The 23,528-nt window shown below is 38.2% G+C and overlaps 1 long non-coding RNA gene across 3 annotated transcripts; it reads left to right on the plus strand.

Annotated features, from left to right (window-relative positions):
* The first annotated feature begins 310 nt into the window (after positions 1 to 310).
* Positions 311 to 21,089, plus strand: LOC122180101. Of its 3 annotated transcripts, XR_006178912.1 has the most exons (7): positions 311 to 424; positions 515 to 621; positions 11,285 to 11,406; positions 11,724 to 11,852; positions 18,882 to 19,118; positions 20,413 to 20,642; positions 20,868 to 21,089. It is a non-coding gene; the product is annotated as an uncharacterized LOC122180101 (long non-coding RNA). The 3 variants fall into 3 exon arrangements; XR_006178910.1 differs by lacking the exon at positions 20,868 to 21,089 and having other exon boundaries at positions 20,413 to 20,828; XR_006178911.1 differs by lacking the exons at positions 18,882 to 19,118; positions 20,868 to 21,089 and having other exon boundaries at positions 20,413 to 20,828.
* Positions 21,090 to 23,528: the final 2,439 nt, after the last annotated feature.

Below are 23,528 nucleotides of genomic sequence, written 5' to 3' on the forward strand. Positions count from 1 at the left end.
TTTCTGCATTCCTAATTTTAAAATATATTTTCAGTGGTTTTAGAAGGAGGTGTAACAGAGAGGGGGAGCTAACACTACAGTTCTAATATAATTTCACCTCTTTGAAACTGTTGTGATATATCACAACTGGCTGACAGCAGGTTTATGTTTTCATCCACTGGCTGTATTCCAAAGCTAGTCTAGAATGCTGAGTTTTTATTTGACAGAAAACAATGCATGATTTTTTTTTAGAATACCAATCACAATCTCAATTTAGTTCTCACAAATGAATATCCTAAAGGAAAATGCCCTCAGTACACAACGCAGTTAAACAAGCTGCAACTACTCAAGACCTTCACTGATGACCAGATTTAAATGTGTCCAAAAATACTGAAGTACAAACTACCTATGTCTTTTCTCCAGTAGGATTTTACATCACTCTGCTGTAAATACACATTTCTGTAACATAACCTAAGCCCATAGGATGCATATTCTTTATACTGACATACTTTGTCGTCACTCACGTTTCCAACAGAATGGTGATTGCTTTTCAACATCAAGCAGTGTGTTTAGCAGGTAAGCAATATGCTGGAGCTGGAAAGTTAAGGACTGCTATCTGCTGAAGATTCTAGTACTGGCTTGGTAAGTACTATTGAACTGGGTATTTCTTTTCCTTTATTTGCCTTAGAAGCTTTATCTTTTTGGTGGGACTAAAAATACTGCCTTCTGTTGTACTGTTTTCAGAGCAGCTTCTAAGGAGCACTGTAAAAAAAGGAGGCTATTATTACTTCCTAGAGGAGGCACAGACTTTGAAGTTCAAAGACTCAGTATTGAGATACAAATATCCCTTTCTATGCATTGATTTCCATCTTTCTTATGAAAAGGCAATGGGATTGATAGCAACTCAAAAGGCTGGGAAGTATTCTCTTGATCAGCAGTATGTACTTAGATCAATTAAGGAGAATTCAACCTAGCTTCTAATCAAATGGTTTCATGAACAACCAGTAGAGCATTACAGTTAAACAATGTATATATCTACAAGCTTGTGGTTCAGCCAAATGTTTTGGTACTTCAGGTATCATATCATATCATAAATATTTTCAGCCTTCAATGGTAAAAGCAAATTATCAAATTATCACTGAAATATGGTAACTATGACTGGAATAGTGTCAGGATGTTCCCACCTTTACCTGCTCAAACTTACTGTTAGATTTGCATCACTCACATGATGTACACGGTCTTTTTTCTTGTACATGTGAAAGAGGCAGAGAAGTGACGTGAAAAAGGCAGAGAAGTTTGACAGAAAATAAACCTCCTCATGTTTCACCTTATCCTCAAATATCAGAGGGGCTGAGCTTAGATTCTGAGTGATGCCCAATTTGATGCTTTGAGTCCAGTCTCATTCAATGTATGAACTAGCATGATTACGGATTCAAAAATTGTATACTGCCCAATTCATCCAGTCATGTTCAGATGTGCTCTTATGACCACTCTTACAGAATCTGGCAGTACACTATGAGAACTCTCACAGCTAGATTAGTGAATAGCAGAGTTTATTAAAGCAACAAATTACAGAATCTTTTGGATTCTCAGTTATAAATGTCTTCAAAGCATGTGAGGTTAACCAAGGACATGAATAATATGGCCGTCTACAATTGCATTCAATCATAGAACAACTCTGTAGAGATTTCTGAGTTTCCCAGGGAAAAGTCAGTATAACAGAGTTTGTGAATCTTACTCAGTAGGTATTCCAATATGGGAGTGGAACGAGAGGCTCAGCCCGCTGACCGGTCCTGGCGGTCAGCAGTGTCCTCCTGACTTGTTTGAGATGGTATCTTCCTCCCTTGTCTGCAATGGTATCTTCCCCTGAAATTCCTTCTCTCTTAAGCCATTTTTATTCTATTTTCTTAATTTCAGGTGGAGCTTGAGTGACTATAGTCAAATGTATCTTTGTTTTGCCACGTTCACTCAAAAACATGTTTTTGACAGAAAGGTGGAAAACTGCTAGCTCAGGGCTGGCTCAAAAAAAAAAAAAAAAACCCAAACCCCAAGATAGTTTATTAGTCCTAATACTATCATTAAGTTCATATCCCTGCAAGGCTGTTCATGCAGTTTAGCCATAAGACCTCCACCCTGCTTAGAACAACATGTTTTTTTCTTAGCTTATCAGGCTCCCCTGGTGCTTGCTAGCAGCTAAGGTCTCAGGTCACGTTCTTTAGGTAACTGTCATGAAATGGATTATCCACCACATTCCACACTAGAGGTTTACCTTCTCTCAAGTGGTGGACATATCAATAAATACCTCCAGTAAATATTCCACATTGAATTAGTGGAGATTGTCTGCCCTGAAGAAAACAGGATGTTCGACTTCTGTTGGACAGATTTTACAAAAAAATTCAGCTTCCTAATATAAAACACAGTAAATCATTATGAGTTAAAACAGGAATCTGTGAGTGACATTAGTTCCATTTATCAACAAGACCTCTCTTGAACAGATTGTTCCCCTTTCCTAAGCTACTGTCCACACAAGAATGAATTATAATATTGAAATATTTTGTTACAATATTTGTTGACATTCCCTTAATTTGGTACTAATGGTTTTTCCTTTCAGAACAATGCAAGGAAAGAACCACTTTCCCTGACAAAATAGATGTGGGAATTATGTTAAGGGTTAGTGCTGCATCAGCAAAGAACAGTGCAAGTTTTTAAGGTGGACGGATGCAGCTATGTTTGTCACACAACTGAAACTATACATTAAAAATCACAGCATGTACCTCTACTTGCACAGAGATAACATATTTTTGCATCTGTTCTACATATAAAAATAAATATCAGAAATAATGGTATTTTAAAGCACTGTATGCTTCTTCTTTCTTGTATACGTTCATTTACACACATGCCGTCTGGGGGTACCTCAGAATCACAGTTTGGCTTCACTGCCTGTAGGGATCATTATCTCTTTGGAGCAAATTGAATGTTGTTTTAGTTTATTTCAGATGTTAGGCTCACCTAGAAGCTAAAACTGTTACTATGTGAAAATGGCCAGGAAACATCTTAGGCAGTGAAAGCCTAGGTCTGCATTTTTTTTGCAAGAGCTGCTGTGTCAGCTCTCTGCTGCCTGTTTGACAAATCTCTTGTGTAAGAGCATTCTCACAAGGCTGGTTAAGATAGTTTACAGCTGTATTGCCACTGTGGAGAGGGCCTAAGGATTTCTGAGATTAGCTCCAAGTGGACTTGCATGTAAATCCATGAGATGCTCTTTTTTTTGCCCCAGTTTCTAAGCATGTTAATGAGGGTTTAATATATTTTTAAAAACAAAACAATATTTCAGTAATGTGTATTTATATATGCAGTGACAGATTTGGATTTTTTGAGCAGCTAAAATGGAGAAAATAAACACCACATCCATACCAAGAGTTCAAATTCCCAATGAATTGTTGTATTGAACTGCATCACAATCTGTGCTGTTACTTGGCTCACTGACCTGAAACAACTGGCTTGTAGACTAAGTCTTGGACTTCATGCTGTGAGTCACTGCACTGAGTAGGAATTTCAAGACTTGAGATCTTGCTGAAATTTTTTTGGATGTTGATATTCATAAATAGTAGAATGCATTCATTAATGCCTGCAGGAACAACATTTGTTGTGTTGTACAAAGACTACAGTTACTACACCAACATTTATTTTTTTACAGATGCTAACTTAAAAGTCAACTAGCACATGCCATTGTGTTCTTTTTTTTTCTGATACTATAGTTAAACTGCTTCCACAAACAAATTTACTATAAGTGATTCACTGAATGCTTGCAGCAGCACTGCAGTTTTATTTTGAATGCAGTCAATAGGCCTCCATATTTCCAAAACAGTGTGTAGCTAAAATAACTCTGATCCATACAGAGTGGGACTCATGGTGGCTGACATTTCTAGTCAATAATGTTTTTCAGAAAAATAAAACAATATTTCTAAAATCAGATATGAATTCATTGTCATTGTGGTACAAAGGTAACTACTTCAGAAATAAAAATAAAATAGAATAAACATGCAGGGAAACAAACACTTCTCCTCACCACCATAACAATAAGAGTTGTTACACTAATGTATGTTTCTTGTAGAGGAAATAAATAATCAACACTGATGTATGGTGGCCAAAGTCTCACAGAGTGACTGTTTGAAAACACTCTGCTCATTTTCTTCCTGGTTTCCTTCAGTTATGCAGAATTTATTTCCCTAGCAACTGCAGTTATGGAACAGTAAATCTTATGAGTAAATTAGAAAATAACATATCAATGTGAATATTCTATCTCCTACCTAAAAATCATTGATAATACAGATATTTTAACTTCTAGTTTGACTTCTAGTAACTACTGCAGAGTTGCTTTTTTAATGCAAATCTGTTTAAATGGGAAAGGACAACAACAACCAACTATCCTAATGAAAATATTTAGGGATTCCTTGAAGTTCAGTCTAGCTTCAAGTAGGAGGTTGGACTGTATGATCTCCAGAGCTTCCTTCCGACCTAAATTATTTTATGATAATTATGAATTATGCTCTTTGTCTGAAGATCTCAAAGAACTCTTAAGTAAAGTCGATGTCAAAGAGGCACGAGTAGTTCAGTGTTTAAAAATTTATTTAATTTCTCCAGATATTCTTTAGAAGAGCTGCATCTTTATTTGCTCTCATGCATAAAAAAGGACACAGTCCCAAATCACTCTGGCTCTTTTATAGCTGAGGTGAGGGAATTTGGTTTCAACATAATAAAACTATTGGAAAACTCCAGTTTTGCTCTAATACCATGAACTGTCCTTGCCATATAAATTTTTATGTAGGGAATATCAACAATTTTGACTGTTCGTTAATCTCATGCGGAAAACTACTGAGGGCTTTTTTCCAGATCTCATCACCTACTCTGAGTTTTGTGACTTCAAATATGAAATGTTTTTTGTCATAAATTGACAGCTCTTGTTCTACCCTCATCCCACGAGGCTCTTCAAAAGTAAAAGGAAATGTAACAATCAAATTGCATGATAGGAAGTGACAGGTTGATTTGTAGCATTTAAAAGAAGGATGCTATTATTATTAGACAATTTGATATAGGAGAAAATTTAATTCTCTTTTCTGCAAACACTTTAGTACAGTTTCAGTAACTAAATTGTACATTACTTATATTTTATTCATTGTGAATCTTGTCCATACTTCCAGTAAAACAGCAAATGTCTTATGCCAGAACATTTTTATAGCGCTTTATTATAACTCTCTAAATTCTCATACTATGTTGCCATTGAGTTAAATACGTGGGGAAGCTCTGTTTTATATTAAACAGTTTATTTCTAATTACTCTGCTTTCAAATTGTTGTCCTGTGTTACAACTTATTCAGATCCATTTGTCAGAATCTAACATCTTTTCATAATTTTTTGTCCCCTGAATCTCTACGGGAAGCTGAAAAATGTGTTTTCTTTGTGTATCTGCAGATTATTATTGCTTTTCTAAAGTTCATGCAAAGTACTTCTTTGTTTTTAAGTACTTATTGACAACAGATGGCAAAGGAATAATCGAGTATCCACCACTTGAGAAACTGACCAGGTATCAACTATGGGATAAAATCCATCTAAAAGAATATGGGACATCCAAAACATATGGGACCTTCAGCAGTTACAACAAACTCCTAAATGTCTTTCCAGAAAGATTAAACTGAATCTATTCAAAATCTGACATGAGTTACATGTGAGTCAGTCCAAGTCATCTGCAGCAGTGATGGATGCCACCTCCATTTCACTGAAGTCAATAAAGAAAACAAAATAGAAAGGAAAAAACACTGTCTGCCTTTGCTTCCTCAGAAAGTAGATTAATTAGCATATGGTAAAATGATATAATTGTTGTGAATGTCTCTATTCACTGCAATTGTTATCAGATGATTTTTTCCATTTAATCCTACTAAGTAAAAATGGGATTTATTAGAAATGTAGTGGGTTAGTCTTGAATGCAATTTACATGAAAATATATCTGGATTACCTTCACTGAAATAGACATCCCAATGGCGAGCAAAGGGTGCTGAGTTGCATGGTGCATCCTCCAGTTTTCCTGCTCTTCTGATTCTGTTTATTCTGGAATAAAAGTAACTGCACAAAAGGAATGTGATTAGTTGCTTCTCAAGCTTCTGTTTCACTTGAAAGCAAACAAGAAAAAAAAAAAAGCCAAAAAATGCCAAGTGAGCTAATGAATAGAGGGAACAACATTTTAGGCATTTTTAGTCCAATAGAGAACTTTGGATCACTGCACAACTAAAACAATGAAGGATGACTGAAGTTTCTTTTTCCAAATCAATCACTTTCCTTTATAGGTTAAAAAAGACAATTTCTTGTCTCACTGACAAATGGCCAAATATTGCCCAGACTTATAACATTTCCCCTTGTTCAATTAATCTTCTTGTATTGAATATATTTACTCTAATAGACAGCAAAAGAGAAACAGGAAGACCTGGGAAAATAAAAACATAAAAAACAATCATCTGAAGAAAGGGCACACTCTTACAAAATGCCACATGCACCAGAAGTAACATGCTGTCACAATCTCATGATATAGAAACACTAATCAAATGAGCTTTATGAAACAGATTTTTCCACATTTCTTCAAATTCATTAATCTCAATTGCATTTTTTGTATAATAAACCAAAATGTCAAATATTAGTCTGTAGAAATAATTGTTGTCAGCTATGTCTCAGCTGAGGGAAGAGCCTCCAAATCCATCTGCACTGTATACACATACACCATTTCTCTTGGCTTAGGACTTAGAAATGCACACACCTCAAGGAAGAGATCTCCTGAGAAGGGGAGTCTATTATCAGCAGGCCATCTACTGCTATTATTTGGATTAGATATCATAACTTCCTCTCTTCTTTGACTCTGAAACACATCTGAGAAATGTGGAGAGTAGTTGGCTTTAAATTCTTATTAACCTTTTGAAGGCAGGCCAGTTCACAGCTAGCAGGATATGGTTCTTCATCTCTTCCTGCAAGGCACAGACGGTCTGTGGGAAAGCTGAGAACTACCTTCAGTTCTCCTAAGTGATAAGAGGACATTTCTCAGATGGAAGACAAATGTATATATAAGTCTAGACATAACCTATGTGAGTTGCTTACAACATGTATAGTATACATGTATAAGAAATCATGAAATTTCGGGGTTTATTCACAGAATGTTGATGACTGTGAAAAATTGTTTCATTATTCAGCAGCTGTGGCTGTGATGTCTGCAGTCATATCATTCTGATGTGTAAGCTAAACAGCTGAGCCATGTAATAGAGCAAACGGTTAGACTCAAGATGTAAGAGAAGTAGCTTGAAAATAGCTTTAGTTCAAGACCTATCACAGAGCTTTTTCAAGATTTTGTAGGCTGTTTGTTTTCAGTGAGACTAATAAAGTAGATCTCATGAAAGTAGCTCTTTTTAAAGAATGAATGAATATTATAATAAAATTTGCTTATTCCTAGTCAATGAGATATGTGTGTGTATCACTTTTATGGCTGATCCACAAGGTCACAAGGCATTTTCATCTGATCTTGAGGGCTGATACCTGAAACATGAGGTTCATGTGCTGTGTATAAGCTGTCTATAAATTAAAAGGATTTCAGAGTAGAACATTGGTAGAGGATGAGCATAAAAAAAGCTGACATAATGACATAAAAATGACATAAAAATTCCTATTTTTTTCCTGCAATGAGCCACAAACTTAATGCCATATATTATTGTCCTCTTCTTAAATTTCTGGTTTTCCACTGCAGCAACGCAATCCAATTATAATATATATTGTTGTATACACTGAATAAAGAGTGAAGTTTCAAGAACACAGGGAATAAGATTTCCAAGAAAGCTCCTTATAATTGGTGGGGCTGGAGATTATAAATCTGTTTTAAACTCCATAAGTCCCTACCTTCTCTATGACAGGTTTGTCTTGTAAGAAAAAAGTCTTAAATGGATAAAACTCTTAATTCCCCCTTCTCTCTGTCCTTCTGCTGAAAACTCATTTGGGCTAAAATGCTACAATGCACTGCCACTTAAATGGAAGAAGTATTCCCTGTACTTATTGCTGCAGTAAGAAAAAGCAAACTGCAAATCAGAAATCAGACCTGATGACCAGCATTGCCTCTGTCTCTCGTGGGCCTGAATTTTGTTTCACTTCTAGATGGTAAAATACCACTTCAGCTCTTTAGGGGCTAAGAATAGCCAAAGCATTGAAACACACAAAAAAGTACTATTCCATATCCAGATACAAAGACTTCTAAAGTCTAAAAAGTCATAAGGCAAAATTAATTCTAATTTCACAGCAGTCTATAGAGTCTAAAAGTAGAATAGTTAAGAAATGCACAACCAACTCTAGAATTTTGGCTAATGTTTCCACCTCTATGTTCCATTCTCAGAGCTAAAACACCAGCCACCTGAGAAACATGAAATTGCTCTTGCACAAGAACATTCTCTGATTCAGAATAAAACAAACAAAAAAAAAGCTGCCTAATTACATTCAGATCAGGCATTTCCAACAGATGTTACACATAAGATCAATATCAAGTAAATAGTTACCATGATACCTCACAACTGTAATTATGATCTAAATAAGCAAAGAATAAAATAAAACAGAGTACCAGATGGATGGCTTTATACAAAAGCAATTTCAGAAACTGTAACGTGACAATGATGATGAGAACTGCACTCAGGTAGGTGCTGCCAAATAGTTGGGCACCCAGAGCATATGTTTGAAATAATGATGAGGATTCATAATTAATGTCTGCAAGGCATAGCACTGTAACACATACCTGAAGCTATCCCGTAGGCTAGGGTGTTAGAAAGTAAGGGGGCTTGTGAGAGCTGGTCAGCATTTAAACAGCTCTTCTTCCAAGCTGTGTGTCCCTGTGAGCAAGAAATCAGGAAAGGATGGTAGGAGAGCTGTGTGGATGAGCAAGGAGCTCATGCACAAACTCAAAGGAAAGAAGGTCCATGAAATGTGGAAAAAGGGTCTGACCACTTGGGAAGAATGTAGAAATGTTGTCAGGGCCTGCAGGGATGCAATGAGGAAGGCTAAAGCCTGCCTGGAATTGAATCTGGCAAAGATGATAAAAAATAATAAAAAAGGCTTTTTAAATTATGTTAAGAGTAAAAAGAAGACTAGGGAGAACGTGGCTCCCCTACTAAGTGAGGGGGGTGTTCTAGTAATGGGGGATGCTGAGAAGGTGGAGATACTGAATGCCTTCTTTGCTTCTGTCTTTAATGAAAAAGCTCTCCCTTGGGAATCCCAGACCCTGGAGGTTGGTTGGTGAGAGGGTCTGGGGAACAGAAGATTTCCTTTTAGTCAGGGAAGACACGGTCCAAGAGTGCCTAGGCAACACCAAAGTTCATAAATCCATGGGACCCAATGGGATGCATCCACGGGTGCTGAGGGAGCTGGCGGAGGTGATTGCTGAACTGCTCTCTGTCAACTTTGAGAGGTCTTGGAGAATGGGGGAGGTGCCTGAAGACTGGAGGATAGCCAATGTCACTCCGGTCTTCAAAAAGGGCAAGAAGGAAGATCCAGGTAATTACAGGCCAGTCAGCCTCACCTCTGTCTCTGGAAAGGTGATGGAACAGCTTGTGCTGGATGCCATCTCCAGACAACTGGAAGAAAAGGAGGTTATCAGGAGTAGTCAGCATGGGTTCACCAGGGGGAGGTCATGCTCGACCAAACTGGTAGCCTTCTATGATGTTGTCTCTGGCTGGGTGACCTTATAACAAAGCTGAGGAAGTGTGGGATAGATGAGTGGACAGTGAGGTGGGTTGAGAACTGGCTGACTGGCAGAGCACAGAGGGTCATCGTTGGCAGTGCAGTCTGGTTAGAGACCTGTAACTAGAGTTGCTCCTCAGGGGCCAGTGCTGGGTCTGGTCTTGTTCAACATCTTCATCAATGACCTTGATGAGGGGATAATTGCCACCCTCAGCAAGTTTGCTGATGACACAAAGCTGGGAGGATTGGCTGACACGCCTGAAGGCTGTGCTGCCATTCAGCGAGACCTGGACAGGCTGGAGAGCTGGGCAGAAAAAAACCGGATGAGGTTTAACAAAAGCAAGTGTAGAGTCTTGCATCTGGGGAGGAATAATTGCATGCACCGATACAGGTTAGGGGATGACCTGCTGGAGAGGAGCTCTGCAGGGAGGGACCTAGGTGTCCTGGTGGATGACAGGTTGGCCATGAACCAGCAGTGTGCCCTTGTGGCTAAAAAGGCCAATGGCATTCTGGGATGCATTAAGAAGAGCACGGCCAGCAGGTCGAGGGAGGTGATCTTCCCCCTCTACTCTGCCCTGGTAAGGCCTCATCTGGAGTACTGCGTCCAGTTCTGGGCTCCCCAGTACAAAAAAGACAGGGATCTCTTGGAAAGAGTCCAGCGGAGGGCCACAAAGATGGTGAAGGGCCTGGAGCATCTCCCCTATGAAGAAAGGCTGAGTGAACTGGGTCTGTTTAGCCTTGAGAAAAGAAGACTGAGAGGGGACCTGATCCAGGTCTATAAATATCTAAGATGCAGGGGGCAGAGTGGCGAGGCTGGACTCTTTTCAGCAGTGTGTGGAGACAGGACAAGGGGAAACTGCCAGAAAGTGCAGCATGGGAAGTTCCGCACAAACATGCTCAAGAACTTCTTTACAGTGAGGTGACGGAGCACTGGAACAGGCTGCCCAGGGAGGTTGTGGAGTCTCCTTCTCTGGAGATGTTCAAGACCCACCTGGACACCTACTTGTGCAACCTGGTGTAGGGAACCTGCTTTGGCAGGGGGTTGGACTCAATGATCTCCGGAGGTCCCTTCTAACCCCTATGATTCTGTGATTCTGTGAGTACTAAGTCTCCAATTACTTCAAAAACAAGAAGCTAGAGGACTACATACACAAAAGTGTTACACTGTTGTCATATTTGTCTTCTGCAAATATGTGTATCTGTGGCAGATTTTTAACTCGCATATGACAACAATACATCCGTTGCAACTACTTTTTGGAAAAAAAGGCCTAAAATTCACAAGAGGCAATGATTTGGTTTTAGGGGCAATCATACAGAAGAGTAGAGGCATGGGCATAAGGAGACAGAGAAAGGTATCAAACAATAAGGCAAAAAATGAGAATGAGGGCTGATCCAATTGCCCATTAAGAATCTATTATTCTGCATTTTTTAGTGAAAAGGGATTTAAATCTAGGGATTGCAATGTAGGTCACAAGCTCATCCCTAGAATGACATCCTTTTTCTTTTTTTTTTTTTTTCCTTTTTTTTTTTTTTTTTTTTTTTTTTGTCCTGTTCTGTAGACAATCTAGCACATTGATCTCCTGAGAATGGAGCACCTTAGCACACCTAACCATGAAGTCTGAACATTGAGAAGGGGGTTGCCTATTGCTGGATGTTTTAAAGGGTTCCAGAGAATGATGTGGTAAATTCTTTTCATTTCAAAGCAATTGTTCACAGTGTTATTTACCCAATGTGACTTTTCTTAATATACGTTATTCACTTTACAGGTTGCTGACAAAGCATATAGTTTGGCTGTTTTCTGTACTCAGTTCATGGTTAATATTATGAAATACAGCTCTAAACCACTTGTTACAAAATTATAAGTAAATAAGATGTTGCAAACAGCAACAGTAACGAAATAGCTAAACCTACCTTTCTTTTTGGTGAGATTTAGAAAAATGCTTTGAATTCCAAGCAGAATAAAAGACTGTTCAGTTCTCTCTTGGCTTTCTTATACAGCACACAGGCAGAGCCTGGCACATTGCACAACAAGGCCCTGGACTCCAGCAGAGCAGGAAGTTTCTTCAAGTCAGGAAGCTCAAAGTGCTCTGAGGGAGGATACACCTCAACACTCACCATGTTTTCAAGGTAGGCAGGGATCAGGAATTTTGAGTTCAATTTTACTTACTTTCATTACTCAAATTGGAAGTGTTCATACCCAGAATCTAAGCTAACTTTCCAAAGACCAAAGGAGGTAGTCCAAACCAGAAAACAGCAAGCAAAAAACTGGGACAAAACCAAGTAAACATCTATTTAGAGGTATGTTTGAGGACAATGTTTTTTTCAGTAATTGCTCTTGATGTAAGTATGCTGCAGTCTATGGTGTTACGCAGAGAAACCCAAGCTAACTGTAAACAAGCTTTTCTACCACAAGCAGTCTGGTCACAACACAAGAATGGAGATCTGGCAGGTTAAATTCTCCTGCATTTTTCTACTGATTTTTCTGGAATGTGAAATTGTTCTTTCAGGGTCTTTTTTTCTAAAAAAGCTGATGAGAACATGGATAAGGCTCTCCCTTGTTTTTTATTTAGCCCTTGCACAAGCAGATTTGAAACCAAGGGAAGTGCAGTTCATGGCCCTTCCTAAGTTGGAGTTTGAGAGGCACAGATGTGTCGTATCATGTCAGCAGATATGACAGCTGTTCATATGTCACAGAGGAGAGGGCAAAATTCTGTGATCTTAGCCAGAAAGAAGCAGGTAGGAACAGCATATGGGAAATCCTCATGTTAATGTTACTGCTTAAGCTCTTATAGGGTGACAGCCTCCAAAAAGTTAAGGCTAATTGAGCCAAGGAGTGACTTTTTTTTTTTTTGGACCCTTTCAGGATGAAGCACTGTGGCTTCAAGCTCACAGATTAAACTGCAGGGAACAGGATCATCCTTGCTTCTAAGAGAAAGCATCCACACAGGGGTTTACTGTGTTTTAACTTAACTTTCCTGAGTGCCATGATGTCAGCAATCCCTCAGCTAGACACAAGGCTTCATGCAGAGAGAAATGACACCAGACCAGACATGGAAGGCAGAGCTCTGCCTGGTATAGCACAGAGCAAGTCTGCTGACACTACACCAGCAAGGTGCACTCCACATCTGATTACACTGCAGCATTCCTGCTGTTTTAATAAGACTTTTCCTCTTAGAAGAAATAACTAACAATGTCACATTGTGGGGTGGCTTTCACATAGCTCTCACTGGTTGACAGTTGTAAATGACTTCCACCAATGACCTAAATTAAACTAGATGAGAACCCACAGTTTCAAACCCCCCTCTGGGCATGCGCAGCTTCACCTGCATCATTTGGGGCAAATGGTATGACTTACTTGTAGAAGATGTAGCCCTGAATTCATTTGCACAAATGCACGCGTCTGTGGAAGCCACTGTTCCAAGGCTGGGCTTTGGTTAATCTCACTGCTTCTTAGCTGCCATCTTCTCTAAATATCACTCATGATGGAAGTACAAATATGTGAGATCAAAACCATCCAATTAAAGCAGAGTTTATATAAAGGCAAATAATTCATTTCTACAGAATGTTAAAATCTTAGAACTGTTTGAGAGGGAAGGCACCCTTAGAGGTCACCTTTCCAACTCCCATGCCATCAAGAGGGACACTTACAACTAGATCAGGTGCTCAGAGTCCCATTCAGCCTGACTTCGCATGTCTGCAGGGATAGGGCTTCTATCACCGTCCTAGCATACCTGCTCTAGTGCCTCATCACCTTTATTATAAAAAATGCCTTTTTTAAATCTAATCCAAATCCCCTTTTTTTCAGTTTGAAACTATTTCCCAGATCAGGTAGAAGATTTATGTATTGCTCTTAAAGCACAATTGTTCTATAAAATTTCGTGGAAGGATACAGACATTACTATTTCATAATCAGGGAAAACGAGAAAAAAATGAAATTTAGATTTTGCCTGCTGCTGTTTCCATTCTATGATAATATTGGTACCATTCTAGAGTCCTCTCAAGTTCCTCTTTTCAGCCTAGTTTCTCTCATTTATCCTCTTCATCTAGCTTGTCTATTGTCTGCAGCTTCCCTTCCCTTCCCTTCCCTTCCCTTCCCTTCCCTTCCCTTCCCTTTTCTTCTACTGTGTTTTAAAACCCTTTTACCTTCAGTCACTACCAATCTGTCTCCTAAGGCACTAAATCAGTGCTTGTGGAAGCTGCTCCTTTCCTGACTGACTGCTGCTGTAAGTGCCAATTGGGATCAGCAGGAGGCTGGCGGCCAGATGGCAGCAGTAGGACACTTTTAAAATCTGTGATTCTTCAGCGTCCCTGTGGAAAGGGTGGGCTTGCAAGAGCTGGAGTAGGTGGTTCTGTTTATGTTCATGTATTAAAAATTAATGTTAGAGAGATTTGTTTATTTGCAATATTATCAGTACAGTTTGCCCAAGCCCTGAAAATATTGATTCATAATATGCTTATGAGAGCCAAGAGTAATGCTTTCAGAAGAAACTGACATCCTATGAAATACTCCTAGCTTTGTATTTCACCAGAAATCCTGATTTCAGACTGTGGCTAAATAGTATGAATCTGTGAATAAGCCTGGACAGAAATTTGGGCTCACCTGTGCTTTGATGTTGGCAAAAGTCACTGTTGCCTACAGATGGAATACAACACAGCAAGTTGCAACACATGGATGAGTTTAGACTCAGGACACCAAGGTGCTGTTCTTGGAGAGGTTTTATCAACTGTGCCTGTGGAGGAAGGCCCTTCTGCTCTTGATATTATTAAGCCATATTAAAATGGACAATTAGGCAAACTTGGTAGTTTATTCGTGATAATAATATTGAAATATTGCAAAAATTTAGCAAATTCCTGGTGATCTGGTCTTTTCAGAGAATAAAAGATAGGAAGTACTTTCTCTCTGCGAGGAGGACTGAACACTGGAACAGGATTCCCATTGAGGTTGTGGAGTTACAGTTCTTCAGAAGGTGCCTTAATGTGAGCTCTGGGTGCTCCTGCACAGGCAGGGGTTGGGCAGCTGGACCCAGAGGTCCCTGCCAACCTCACCCATTCTGTGATTCTGTGGCTCCCAAAATAATGGGCTCTGAGAAGTCTATAGTGGCAGTATCATGAGAAGGACAAATCTGATTTTAGGTCTGCTATCATAAAACCTTATATATAACTTCTACAGTGGTACAGTGATACTAAGCTTTGTTTTATTTCTTGTGCAGAAGAAATTGCCTTGCAGAACAAAAAAGAATGAAATATCTGAAACTGCAATAATGAATTAACTTAACCTGCCTTTATCTAAATGTTGTATATTTTTTATTGTTAGAGCTTTCAATAGAACTGAAGATTAAACATTCAAAACAAACAAAGTATTCTCCAGGCATATTTCAGCCAAAAGCTTAAACATGTGGATACCTAGAATTTCTCTTCATTGTATTTCCTGCCCACACAGTTTCCCTGAACCATTGCTCAATCTGCCTTTGCTGTCTTTTGTTCACAATCCTTTTAGTATTGCAAAAAACCTCCCTGTGACTGAGGCCATTGTCCCACTGAATACTGAATGCACTGCAAAAAACCTCCCTGTGACTGAGGCCATTGTCCCACTGAATACTGAATGCACTTTAGCTCAATTTTCAGATGACTAGGTATGACTAGGATGACTTCTCAGTGTGGAGAAGAGGAGGCTCAGGGGAGACCTCATTGCTCTTTACAACTTCCTGAAGGGAGATTGTGGTGAAGAGGGATTTGGCCTCTTCTCCCAGGCAATGAGCAGGACATGGGGCAATGGCCGCAAGTTGTATCAGAGGAGGTTGAGGTTGGACATAAGGAAGAACTTTTTCTCTCAGAGGGTGGTCAGGCACTGGAATGGCTGCCCAGGGAGGTGGTGGAGTTGCCATCCTGGCAGTGTTCAAGAGGCGCCTGGATGACGTGCTGCGTGATATGGTTTAGTGCTTGTGGTGGCAATGGTGATGAGGAGACGGTTGGACTGGATGATCTTATAGGTCGTTTCCAACCTTGTGATTCTATGATTCTATGATCCTTCTTACCTCTCTGAGTTCCTGTGGTCTCTTTTCAGGAATGTGAAATTTTTCACCTGAAGTAATAATGATAATAAATATTCTGTGGTTAGAAAACAATGTGGTGAAAATGCAGGAAAAAAAATACACTGTAACGTTGCAAGGTGCTGAATCACTACAGTCAGCATTTCAACCTTTCCTAATCTATGCTACAGTAAAACCTGAGTTCCATGTCTTCTGTCACACACAGGATAGCTCTAATACTTTAGCCCAAAGAAAAAAGAAAATACATAGAGCTTTAGCTCAGTGAAGACATGATCTAAGCTGTTTTGTCTAATCCTGAAGTTTGAATTATTTTTGCACTAAAAATGGAACAGTTTAGAAGTCAAGAAGTCAAGTACATTTTGACATTTGAAATTTCAAGACCTTATCACCTCTGATTAGCCAGCAAATGCAAATTAATGTCAATTTACTATTTTGTACAATCACAGTATAATCTAGGCAGGAAAAGATCTTCAAAATCATCAAGTCAAACCATTAATCTGACCCACCAAGTTCTTTCACTATACCACATCCGTCAGTATCCTGTCCACACATTTCTGGAATACCTCCAGGGATGAGTACTCTACTATTCACCAGATCTGTCCCCTGAAATTCAGTAAATTCCATTTTTCTATGACTATAAGATGGATTAATATCATCTTGATTCTCAGAGCAGTAGCCTTTTCTGTAATACAGTATTTACTTCTGTATCCCAGATCCCTTAATAATCCAACACTGCTGTTATCCTTACCCTTTCTCCCTTCTCAAGCTGACCATATTTTTGTACCAGCTATCTGAAAAACACTTTATTGCCATAATTTCTTTTTGAAAATCTTACCAGTAGACTCAACTGTCAGTTATGTAGCTGGCAGTCAGTAGCCAAGGTCAGATCTTTTAAACCTTAAAATCTCAAGTTTTATCAGTGGATGTACAGTACCAAGTGAAAGTTATTTTAGAAATATCCTTCAAAATCTTTCTGTTCTCATTTGATGCTTTTCTAAAATGCATTTTCCCCGTGTTTCTTGTAGTCAGCTGCAAGTCAAGAAAGTCTTAGTGTTTCCTGAAAAGTATTAAGTTTAGGAGATTTATTATAAGGAATGAATATAAGCCAATCCAATGGCAAGTCAGTATTTGAAGTTTTTTCTATGTCCCTGGATAGTTCTAGTACTCTAAATAACTTTCATATGGAAGTGCTTTAAGTCCTTGATCATCTTCTAGTTTGATCTAAACAAACCTGTCTTTGATCTTCTTCTTTGTATATGAGGGAAAATAAAGAGATGTACAAAAAAGGATTTAAATATTTCAACAATGGGAAAAATTATTGCTGTTGCAAGTGCCTTCTCTATACCTGAATAGTATCCGATTTCTACTGATCCTTTTCAATCAAAAATATAATTCCTGTTTTCTGCAACTCTTTTCCTACGTAACTAGCAATAGGACAAGAGGGAATGACCCAAGTTGCACAAAGGGAGATTTCCATTGGACTTTGGGAAATACTTCTCCAAGAGAGTGGCCAGGTACTGGAATGGGCTGCCAAGGAAGGTGGTGGAGTCATTGACCCTGGAAGTGCTCAAGAAATGTTTAGAAGTTCCACTGAGGGACATGGTTTAAAGTGGGAAATATTGATGATATGTGGATAGTTGTATGGGATGATCTTAGAGGTCATTTTCAACACTGGTGATTCTGTTGTTTGTACTGTAATGTCAAAAGTTTCTAAAGATGCAAGAGATGGTTGGCGTTACATCTCTGTTTCCAATTTCAATTCTTAACTTAGGTTGCTAAAAAGTCACCAAACTTGTCATTTCCTATTAAATGTAAGTCTGATCCTAATTCCATGTTTTCAGTGAAGGCTGAATTCTTTAAATGCTTGTAAGAAAAAGTGCATAGAAATCTTAAAAAATGTTTTGATGTTTATTGACAGATCTTTATTAGAATGTCTTTGTTATCTTCTCAACCAACAATCATAAATTCAATTTGTTATCTCCAATGTCTTAAGACAGCACAACAGTTACTACTTGTTTTTCTTTTATATGTCATATTACAATTAATTCAGTTTTGAGGTTTTGTATCACTGTAGGATGTGATAAGATAATGCAGATAGACCTAGTTAGGGTGAATCAGGCTGCAAATCATTTTTATAAATATTAAAAAGTATCCTCTCCAGACTAATAATGCAGTGGCACATACAGCGCTTGTCATTTGCTCTGCCTGCCAGTGAACTGTTTTGGTTGCTTAGGCACAACCAAGCAGAAATTAATCAGGTTTGACTGAACTACACTCTTGCTAAATCCTTATCTCTGCAACATTGGTTTCAAAGCATACAGTAGTTATATTTCATATATCTTATCATTATTCAAGGCCCTTTGGGGGAGTACCCTAATTTCATAAACATATTATGCTTTTTTTGAAAGGAAAAGTGAAACATATGCTGCAGGGGAAGCTTTGTAATTTGTTTTGCTTACAGATATGCTGAACTACTTGTACTTTATCTGATAAAAAAGAAGAAATTCCCAATGTGCACAATTATTTCCTGGCAAGCCACCGTTACTTTTATTTGAGTAGGTAGCCTAGATCTATATCTGATCCTCTGAAACCATGGGCCATCTTCTCCAAGTTTGCAGCAGAGACCTGGGGTGACTCTTACCTGAATTCCACCTGTGACATTCAGGGCAAAGGGAAAAGCTGATGCTGGAGAGTTACTGTTTCCATTAAAAATGGGTAGGAATTTTTTTGAGCGTTCGTAAGCATAACAGTGATGCTGCATAGATCTGTGTCAGAATTGACTGACCCGGTCATGTAAGAAAGAACTGGTTGTGGTCGTATAAGCATGTCTACTGCTCGGCCATTGATTAAACTACTTTCAATAGAGATTCTCCTATGTGCAACAAGAGAGGCTACAGGTGCCTTCAATTTAGGCATCTGCAAGATGAGCTTTGCCTACCTAAATTCCTACTGTCATGAAACTTAGGAAAACTTAATTTCTATCCTGTGTCAGATTTGGTTGAAATAGGCAATGTGATTGAAATGGGCATATTGATTCAGTGGGTGGGGGAAGGGATGGCTCTTGACAGATGCAGACAACATAATAATATAAGCCCTGTTCCCTTAGGAAGAAGAATCTAATAAAGAAATTCTGCTCTTTCCCAAACCAAGAAGAGAGTTGTCAGTTCTTCTATTGAGGTCAGAAACCACAAGCCCGGGATGAGCTGCCAGGCAAGAATAGATGCAAGGGGGAAGAATCCAAGCACTGCATATCATCCTTTGACAGAGAGAATGGAGAAGAAAAAGCCTGGGAACCAAGAATAAGAAAATCACTCAAAAATTCTGAAATTAAGAGAGACAGGAGGTACAAATTTGGGCAAATCAGATATTAGAAAGGTAGCAAGCTGTGGACAGGGCAATAATGCTGAGAGAGCGGAATAAACTGGATATTTCAGCAACATTTGGAACTAATTCTATTGAATTTATATTGTTCAGAATTATTGTTATAGCACACAAGGAGATACAGCACAAAAGAGATAAAATAGACAATGTGAACACGGATAGCTGGACATGCATGTAGCTGAAATGCTGTCCGCATTAGGGAATGTCACCTGCTTGACACTGAGCATTAGTTTTACCACTTGGGGATAGAGAACCTGTTGTGGGGAATTTTGTATAATACAGTGAAAAAGTCAGAGTTTTCCTACTGTGTCCTCTGTATTACCTTGTAACATGTCTTTTTATTACATTTCATATTTATAGATTTTTATGCCCTGTCTTTTCAAATCTTTCCCACCCTTCTGTTTCTCTTGTTTTTGCTTGTTTTTCATCCGTCTGTTTCCCAGCCCGCCTGTTCATTTCGTGTAAAATCAAATTGAAATGCCATTGAAAATGGAAAAAGTAGAAGTGTTATTTGATACTATCTTGACTTTTCACATGCCTTTTTCCTTGAATTCTGATTACAATTTCATTGATTACTATTTTCTGTCTTGCCTACATCTCTTGATATGAATTTGATCACTGCTATTCATGTGAATAATAGCTAGATTAAACGAGGTAGCACAACAAATTTGCCTAGATTTTAGAAATATTAAATGACCATGTAATTCATAAGTGCCACACAGATGGCCTTGGAGATCAGCCATCTCTTTTGGCCCAGACCAGGCACTCAACAGTCAGAAGTACAATCCTCTCAGTATGTGCTAATGCTGATTTAAGAAACAGGCAAAAAATTTGAAGACAGGATTGCAAGAAAAGGACAAAAAACACCAAACAAACCAGCCTCCACAGCAGCAAACCAGCCAAACAAACAAACAAAACAGAACAACAAAATTCCCACAGATATCTTCTTCCCCAAATTCCTTCCTAAACGCTAACCATTGTTATTTGATCTTCTTAAGGAAACATGCACAAAATGGGTTCAACTTATTGAATCAAGATCATACTGTCTCCCATGGGCTTGATTTGATCTTGTACCTCCTCCCTCTCTTTGTTTGTTGGTGACTTAAATAAGGAATCTGTATGTTCTTGCAGCAGTCTCGTGGGCAGCAGATGTTTGCATTACTCATTGAACCCAAATAGCAAGCACCCACCAAAATCTCTAACAAAAGGATGGTTGTTGTTGCTTGTACTCAGGCAAACTCTTTCATTCATAACAGGAGGATTCATCTGGGGACACCAAGCTTCTAAAGGAGCGAGCGAATCATAGAAATGAAGACTGGCAATAGGAGAGGAACAAAATGATACAGAGTTCCGACCAGTCACAGTTCAGCAAAAGCAGGAAATCCGAGGAAATAACTTTTTCCCCCCCATTGTTCCCTGGGAAGATGAAAAATGAAATGCATGTTATTGCAACTTGATAATCTGTTCTTCTGAACAAAGGCATTTGGTAAGCTAATGAAGGTTGAATTTTAAGGTGCCAAGTAAAGGTACTGTGCCATAACTCGTTATCCATGCTACCCTGAGAAATCGTGCACTCCACCACTGCAGGAAATTTGGTAAAATGATAGCCTGACTTTCTTTAAAAAAAATAAAATGCAAGAATAATTAAAATAAAGGCAAGGGGTTTAAAATATGAGTTGCCAAATCATTTTCCCTTGTTTTATTTGTATAGATCAGACTCCGCTCCTGAAGAAGCAGGCAGCAGGTAAATAGCAGCAGAAAGCCAACACTCCTACCTGTCACTGCCAGTGCCTGCTGTGCAGGGAAATGCCAGCCTGCCAAGAGCCAGCTAAAACCTCAAGGTGGCAAACTACTCCTAAAGGCTGTGAAATATAGGAAGAAAACAGAAATATGAAAGGGCATAAGCCTTGCATTGCTGTGCTTTTGCACTCAGAGGGACTTTTCTCAAAAATAATTTTTAAGGCATTTGTAAAATACTGCTATATAAATATAGAAATATATAAATACTCTAGAGGATGCGAAACATACTTGTCTTTCGTTTGTATTTTGCAAAATAATAATATAATAATGCATGACAAGGAATGACTAATCAGAACTGCTCTGATGGACTCTGATGTTTTATTTCATTAAGATTTCTTTTTCTTACACTTCTATGAACCAACATAGTGGCACTTATACACATGTACACTTATAGACATATAGATCCTCATTTCACTCAGGTACAGAAGCAGAATCCATGATTTATAACTGAAAACAAATGAAAAAGCAGAGGAGAGAAAAGGAGGAGAGAAAAATATTTCAAAAGCACTGATGTTTAACTAAGTGGAGGTATACTGATCTTGCTTGAGTACACTGAGATTTGGATCATTCTCATTTTTCCAACACTATTGTTCGCATTTGTCAGCTTGCATAAGCACTGACACCCTGTCCCCTTAATTTCAATATATGCTTTCCCTCCTCATGCCTCATACCTATTTTCCTTGGAAGAATGACCACCTGCTTCTTCCTTAGCAGAGCAAGCATTACAACTTTCTCTCACATTCAGAAGATCCACCTCTTCCTTTTTTTACTTTTCAAAAGGCAAACAATTAGCTGACACCCTCTTCAGAATTTTGTAAAAGGGAAGCATGTTGCTTCCAAGACAACTTCCATCCAGTTCACATATCTCCATTATCTCATTCTTATATCTACTGGCTATCACGAATTTACTCAGCATCTCTGATTGAACTGGAACGCCTAATTCTAACTTCAGCAAGTTTATAACTCTAAGCAGTTGCATTTAGCAGCACAGTATCAAACTGGGAAACTCCTCAGGGCATATTTGACTTAGTATTGCAAGCCTTGCAAGTTTTCAGTCCACTAATATGGTTTGATAAGACATCAGATATAGCTGGGGTTACAAGAAAAAATTGAGACTACGATGTACTTTAAAGAGGAATCTAAATTAGATGGAAGTCTCAAAGCGGAATGAATGCTTGCTAGAGTGATTTTGGTGTCCTGTATACTCTGTGAGGATTAATAACAGCAGGTATATAGATTACAGAGAACAGAACCATCTCAAAAATTGAAAGAACATTTTCACTAAAATATTGATGAAAATATGTTTTCAGATCTTCTACACTAAAAGCTTGGTTGGAAAAATTTTATTGAAACAACAGATAGCAGGCAATAGAGCTGAGCTTATTGAACTAGAACAATGGAATTATTTCTATGATACATACTATTTAAGAATGATGAAGTATTGAAGTTCACTTGCAGAATGAGAATGACCTCACAACTAACAATATCACAGAGAAATATTTAGGTAGGTTGGAGTTGATTAACACAACAGGCAGCCAAAAAATGACCTATAACAAAGACAGATGCAGAATATACAATGCAATTCTGTTTTCAAGAAAAGTGATAACTCTTGACTTGCTTATAATTCTTCTAAGGTTGTTTCTTTCATGTATACCTAGAGTGACAGGTGCCTATCACACAAAACAAATTACAGAATCCCAGAACTGCAGGGGTTGGAAGGGACTCAAAAGATCAAGTCATATACTGGCAGCAATTTAAGCAGTGATTTTCTATGATTTTAAGATCACTGGTTTTATCTTTTTTTTTTTTCTTTTATATATATATATTCACATGCTTCAGATAAAAATCCACCATTTTGTCACATTTCCATCAGACAGAGTAATCTTCACATTTCTAAACAAGTCTGTAGGAGAGTGCCAGAAAAAAAACCTGAAAATAGAAACAAAATATGTTAAGTATTTATCACTATTCATCTAAGAAAGTGATTGCATGCCAATTAGCTATGGGATACTTGGAGTGTTATCAGTGGACACTTTTCACTAAAAAAAAAAAAAAAAGAGTAATATGAAGATTTGTTTGCTGAAGTAATACAAAAGGTAGATGAGTTCAAAGTTTGTTTGTACTTTAAGCAATTTATTATAGCATTCAGAATACTTGGATTACAGATTATGATAAAAATTAATTTATTAAAGATAAAGCAGACTGAATTACTGAGAGATTTATGGGTTTGATTTTTAAATAATAATTCACACTGTCTGCACTTCATCCCTGAAAGCTGTGAAGTAATTTTCAGAATTGGCACTTAAATCACTCAATCACTTTAGGAAATTTCTATTTTAGCAACAAGATCAAAATGGGAATTAAAAAAGTAAATGTAGGAAATGGTTCATATTTATCCTCTTCTACAGTTGCTGGCATGGAAAATGAGATTACTACTCCGTAAAGGAGGTAGTGCATTCAATAGTATATTTACGTCCTATAAAAAAAGTGAATATTGGCATTGCCAGTAGCCTATATACTTATTTATAGAGCTTGACATCTGATCTTGATTACATATGAAAAAAAGACAGAA

Source organism: Lagopus leucura, unplaced genomic scaffold (assembly GCF_019238085.1).
Source record: "Lagopus leucura isolate 7727_CA_CO unplaced genomic scaffold, USGS_WTPT01 Super-Scaffold_100004, whole genome shotgun sequence".
NCBI lineage: Eukaryota > Metazoa > Chordata > Aves > Galliformes > Phasianidae > Lagopus > Lagopus leucura.